The sequence below is a fragment of the Triticum urartu genome, chromosome 6A, assembly GCF_056163025.1.
Source record: "Triticum urartu cultivar PI428250 chromosome 6A, HENAU_Tu73, whole genome shotgun sequence".
NCBI classification, from domain to species: Eukaryota; Viridiplantae; Streptophyta; class Magnoliopsida; order Poales; family Poaceae; genus Triticum; species Triticum urartu.
In genome coordinates this window covers 591,963,846-591,970,220 of record NC_141878.1, presented here as the reverse complement: position 1 = coordinate 591,970,220, position 6,375 = coordinate 591,963,846, and the positions used below count along the sequence as shown (strand labels likewise).

The following is a 6,375-nucleotide window of genomic DNA, read 5'->3' as shown; positions in this document are numbered from 1 at the left end:
CACCATATAATCTTTACGGATTTTCTCCTATGGTTTTCATTTGTGCTGTAATAGTACTACAGACATGCTTGTGTATCTGATGTAACTTCTTCGGGGCTTTAACAGATCCAAGAAATGTACGTGCGGCTAGTGCTAGAGCGCCATTTTGCTTTCAGATTTGATTGTAGGGATTGGAAAGCATCATTTCTGCTCATAGAAATCTCCTACGGATTTGAATATTTTACCTGAATGATCAACCTCATTGTTGGTAGTGGATTCATGCAAGTGCAGTGCAGAAGTGTATTAGATTTAGTTTATAGAACTTGATAAAAAAAATTAGGAACGGCTTTCGATTTGATTTGGGTACCCGTTGTGAGCCCATGGTGCGGCTGCTTTTGTAATGGTCCCTAGATTATACGGTAGATCAGACTGTTAGATTAGGCTTGAGAAGGAAGACCAAGGTAACGAGGATATAGAAGGAAACAGGAGTTTTTTTTTCTCGAATATGCAAAAAGCATATCATTTCATTGATAGAAGAGAGAATTACATGTGCCAAACAAAGCCACATATTGGTGGCTAGGTCAGCAGTCCATTACAAGAGGAGAAGGAGATTAGAAACTAGCACAAACCGAAGCCCAAGCAGGAAAGAACAAACAGTTGGAGCAAAGCAGCCCCTGTGCTGAAGAGAAATATTGCTCGATAACGTATCCTTTTACAGAAAAGTAGGTGCTTGAGCGGTTGAGATTCCTGGAGGGGGAAAGAGAGAATAGAAATGTAAATAGATCCCACTTGCTTATCTTTAGACCAGGCTTGTATAATGTCGCTCACCATTGTGTGTTGATACTAAAAGCAAAATGTTTGCTTCAATCTGAGCCAAGTAAGATTCCTATTAACAGCCTATAATTTTGTGTGTGCCAGTCCATTCTGTTGTCTTGCTAATCATGTCATCCGCACACACCACAGAGTAAACAACACTGATAATAGATGAGTTTATTTTTGTTGTCTCGCGGATCATGTAATACTTGTTCTGTTCCTTTACTCCAGAAGACTACAATATTTTTTTTCCCGAGAATGACGGGGGAGGGGGGGGGGGGCAGGGGGCAGGGGGCCCCACCGGTCGAAGGACTACAATATTTAGTGTATAAATTTACTGTATCACATAGTGCACCTGTTTTACAATATGTCAATTTGTGGTTAAGCGATTGTATAATGTGAGTAACATCGGCCGCACTACAGAGTCATGGAATCTCGCGTCGAGAAGCCCGGAAAGACACTCCCGGCCAGACACTTTCCTTGGCCGTGGCCTGTGGTTACTTCCGTCGTGATGGATGTTGCTTCCGTAGCATGGGGTGGCAAGAACCAGATGCGCTCCCCTGCTTCAAATTTCGCATCACTTTTAAAGCATGTATTTTTCATATGTTCCATCCGTGTTTGCGACTGTATACTGATTCTACTGTAGTGTTGTGAGAGAATTAATTTGGAAATCCATGTATACAGCAAAGGGTTTTTATACCAGCTATAGGTATTTTGGATGTGTGATAGTGATACCAGAAGCTAAGTTCTGTGATCAGACTTGGCATCACACACAGCATGAATTTGTGGCCCTGGGTGCAGTTAACAACCGTATTCAGTAAACAACCTGAATTTTTCGATTCAGAATCCCCTTTTCTAGATGACGAGTGAAAGCAGAGCATCTCTCTGCCGAGCTGATTTGGAACTAATGCCTGAGGAGTGGAATCGAGGCGTTGGTGTTCGTTCGATCCATACACTTTGGGAGCACCTGGTGGTTCTTGATTTCTGTCCATGTGCCATGTCAATGTCACCAGACTGGCCGAACCTCGAGCACTCTGCGGATCCTGAGGTGTGCTTTGCTGAAACAGAGACCCTTATATCATATACCTGTTTTTGCTTGTTTGCTTGTGAAACAGGGGCCCTTATATCATATACCTACTTTCAGCATTGTTTTACTACTATATGAAGCTGCCCTCACATTTTCAGTTTGTTATCTTTTGCTTTCTTGGATGTTCTAACTGTGAGTTCGCATGAGACTGAAGACCAAAATGTCTGCTGCAGTTCATCCGATTTCCCTTGGAAAATGCTGGTTTTGATGGTAAGTATATGCATATTTCCCCTGGAAACAAGTTTAAATGTTGTTTTTTATATTACAGAAGTTAGTGTTGACTCTGGGATGGTACAAAGTAAATTTGCCACCATATAACCCAGTAATCAACGCAGTTTCTCACTGCTCACAAATTTTCTCCCTTGTTCTACATGTCCATCGTGAGCACCAGCAAATTTTTGCTACTCGTACAAATTTTTGCACCATACAAATACCAATACAATACAGTACAATCGTCCAGCCAAGGCTCATTTAGAGCTACAAATAGAGATATGGTTCAAACATACAAATAACAATACAGTACAGTAGAGACATCCAGCCAAGGCTCATTTAGAGCTACAAATAGAGATATGGTGCAAACATACAAATACTATTTAGATACACGCAATTCGCTTGCTGCGGAGTTTGGCACTTCATGGTGCACTGTCTTGAGTTTTCTCCATCATGTGAGCCCACCTTACAGCCACTTGCACATAAACCATGTCGTACATCATATCAACAAACTGGAAGAAGGAAGCCCTCCACGTTCTCTTCATCAACATGGTGCAGAAAACTGTCCACAGACCCACCACAAATCCAATGCTCATGGCAAGATAAACAGATGGCATATGATCTATATCTTCGAGGGCACTTTGCTCTGCATCATGTGTTGAGCAGTTCCTGCTGACAGGATCTCCACAAAGACCAGGGTTACCGATGTAGATATACATCTGGTTATCAAGAGCTTGTAGTTGTTGTCCGGATGGTATTGCACCGGACAGATTGTTGTATGACAAGTTCAAGTGGCTCAAATAAGTTAAAGATGACAAACTTGATGGTATTGCACCAGAAAACTCATTGAAGGATAGGTCGAGTGAGTCCAACTGCCTTAAATCACCAATTTGGTTTGGGATTGCTCCTGTGAGCTCATTATTTGACAAGTTCAGATTGGTAAGCCCAATGAGTACAGTTATCTCCTCTGGAACATGTCCTGTCAAACTATTACTTGACAAATCAAGAACTACCAATAGCTGGTAGATTGCAAAGGTGTAGTCACGCTTTTGGTCCTTTGTGGTTACTGGGATGCTCTGTTCATAAATGTAATCCCCCGTGTCCTGCGACACCACTGTCATCATTGCCTTCAGGTTTGACAAAGACCGTGGTATGCTTCCTGTTATGTTGTTGTGTGCTATATCCAAATAATGAAGACCATGAAGGGAAGTGAGACTCTTACGAATATGACCACTGAACATATTTGATCTCACTCTTAATATTTTCAACTGTGGCATTTTTGGGGGTAACCATTCTGGCAATCCTCCAAATAACCTGTTGTAAGAAAGATCAAGGAACATTAATCTTGATGACCTTTGAAGAAATTTAGGGAATTCACCAGCGAGATCATTGTTATTCAGGGCTAAGCTCAGCATGTCAGAACCAAATTGATCTGTAGAGTTTGGAACAAGTTCCTTTTGGCACTGCATAATATCTCCTGTTAAATGGTTTCCTGATAGGTCCAACCTTTTCAGTTTAGTCAATTGGCATATAGACGACGGGATGGTGCCCATGAAATGATTATTTGCATGCAACAACTCTTCAAGTAGTGGAGCATTTAACTCTAATGGCAATGACCCAGATAAAGAGTTTGAAGATAGGTTCAATCGTACTATATTTATAGGCAACTGTGCCGGTAATGAGCCATGCAATTTGTTTCCTGATGCTTGCAAAAAGGAAGCTTGGGAAAATGTCACCCAAAACCAATCAGGAATAACATCATCCAGATTTGCATTAGTGAGAACAAGAACATCAATGCTTGATTGCCATTTCAACCATTTTGGAAAACTAGGGCCTAGCATGCATGACCGGAATCTTGTGACCTTCAATCTGAATGGGGGGACCCATTTTTGGTTGATAGCTAATCTCAAAGAGTTGTACAACAAGTCCAGATACTCTAGATTCAGTAGGCCTGCAAAATGCTCCTCCACGAGCACACTGTCTAATTTATTATGGCTGAGGTCCAAATGCTTTAAAGTACCTAAACTTGCGGAGTGTTCTTTCAAAAGAAAATCACTGAAGTTATTATAGCTGAGGTCCAAATGCTCCAGATTGCTTAAACTTGCAAATTGTTCCTTGGAGAGCACACCACTGAAGTTATTGCAGCTAAGGTCCAAACTCTTTAAGTTGCCTAAACTTTCCAAATGTTCTTTCAATAGCACACCGCCGAAGTTATTGTGCCTGAGGTTCAAAACCTCTAATTTGGCTAAGCTTGCAAATTGTTCTTTCAAGAGCACACCACTGAAGTTATTGTAGCTGAGGTCCAAAAGCTCTAATTTGCCTAAGTTTGCAAACTGCTCTTTCACACTACTGAATTTATTGTAGCTGAGCTCCAAAGACATTAAATTTCCCATACTTGCAAAATGTTCTTTCAATATCTCACCATTGAAGTTATTGTAGCTGAGCGTTAAATACTCTATGTTGCCCAACCTTGCAAAACATTCTTTCAACAACACACCACTGAAGCTATTGTAGCTGAGGTCCAAAATCTCTAATTTTCCTAAGCTTGCAAAATGTTCTTTCAATAGCACACCGCTGAAGTTATTGTGGCTGAGGTCCAAAAGCTTTAATTTCCCTAAATTTGCAAATTGTTCTTTCAAGAGCACACCGCTGAAGTTATTGTGGCTGAGGTGCAAAAGCTCTAATTTTCCTAAATTTGCAAATTGTTCTTTCAAGAGCACACCACCGAAGTTATTGCATCCGAGGTCCAAAAGCTCTAATTTGCCTAAGCTTGCCAATTGTTCTTTCAACAACACACCATTGAAGTTATTATTGTTGGGGTCAAGCCTTTTCAAATTACCAAGTGCTCCAACCCCTACAGGTAGAGGGCCAGTCAACGTGTTTCTAGATGCTTGAAGAACACTAAGATTGGTCATGTTCCCTATCCAAATGGGCAGATTCCCCGTCATATTTCCACCCCGCACTGACAATTCTTGCAGTGTATTCCATGAGCACTTTGGCAATCGCCCCATGAACTCCCCTATGCTTGAACCTATGTTGTTACTATTGAACCTCACCCTTGTCAAATTGCACAAATTTTCTAATTTGTTTGGTATCAAACCCACGAGATCATTCTCACTGAAGTCTATGACTTGAAGGGACGTCATGCTTGCCAACTCACTAGGAACGGATCCTTCCCAACCGGAACTGAAGAGGTAAAGCTCCTTAAGGCCTGTGAGGTTCCAAAACCATGCGTGCTTGAGTGCAGTATAGAAGTTGTTCCAAGACATATCAAGGACCTCAAGATGTGTGAGGTTGGAAAGTGGTGTACTAGCAGACGACATGGTACCGTTGAGTCCACAATAGGACAAGTGAAGCACTTTAAGAGAAGGAAGCATGTTAACCCTCTGAAACCAATCCCTCGTAGAACTAAGATCCATGGAGCTCATGTCAAGGTGACTCAACAGAGAGAGACGTGGCAACCATGCAAGATCCACTATGTAAGGCATATTCCAATAATAATCATGATTCGAACTGAGATCAAGATATTGCAACTTTGAGAGATTGCCAAGTTGAGAAGGTATTCTCCCAGTGAATCCTGCCCTCAAGAGGTTGAGATACCTTAGGTTCTTGAGAGAAGTCAAGAACACAGGGATGTTTGTGCCGTTGAAGTCATTGTAGCTTAGATCAAGATACCTCAGGTGTTGTAAAGTAGCCAAAGAAGGGCTCATCTCGCCTGCTGACAAGCTCAATGATCGGGTAGCTGTGGTCGTACATGTAGTAGCTGTAGTCTTCCATATCGACGTTGCGGAGGTTGAGCTTGATGAGATGGCCAGTTCTGTTGCTGCACCGGACTCCCTTCCACTGGCAACAATCCTCACCCTGCCATGACGAGAGATGGCCAGCAGGGTCCAGGAGGCTTGCCTTCAAGGACAGAAGCGCATCTCGCTCGCTGCCGATGCAGGCTCCTGATACACTCGCTTGGCCATGTGAAGTGGATGATGCTTGGAAGACCAATAGGCAAAGGAGCAGTGCAGCTCCTCGGATGAGCAGCACAAGCTTTGCCATATTGGTCGGAAATGGTAGATGGAAAGGAGAGTGGACAGAGCAGCTTATCTCTATTCCGGTTCCACCACAACCGCAGTATAGGAGTATGGTCTACAACCCTCATCTTGGTCTTGTCATGCATACTTTTTCAATTCTCAAGTTGTGGCTAGAATTTGTTGATTGGGACAGCCCACCATGCACAGCACGGGGAGCTGTAATGTAATCTGTATCCAAGATTCGCTCAATAACACCAACAGTAT

The 6,375-nt window shown here is 42.4% G+C and overlaps 1 pseudogene; it reads right to left on the bottom strand.

The window, feature by feature from the left end:
- Positions 1–2,511: 2,511 nt before the first annotated feature.
- Positions 2,512–6,166, bottom strand: LOC147966834 (receptor-like protein EIX2; annotated as a pseudogene).
- Positions 6,167–6,375: the final 209 nt, after the last annotated feature.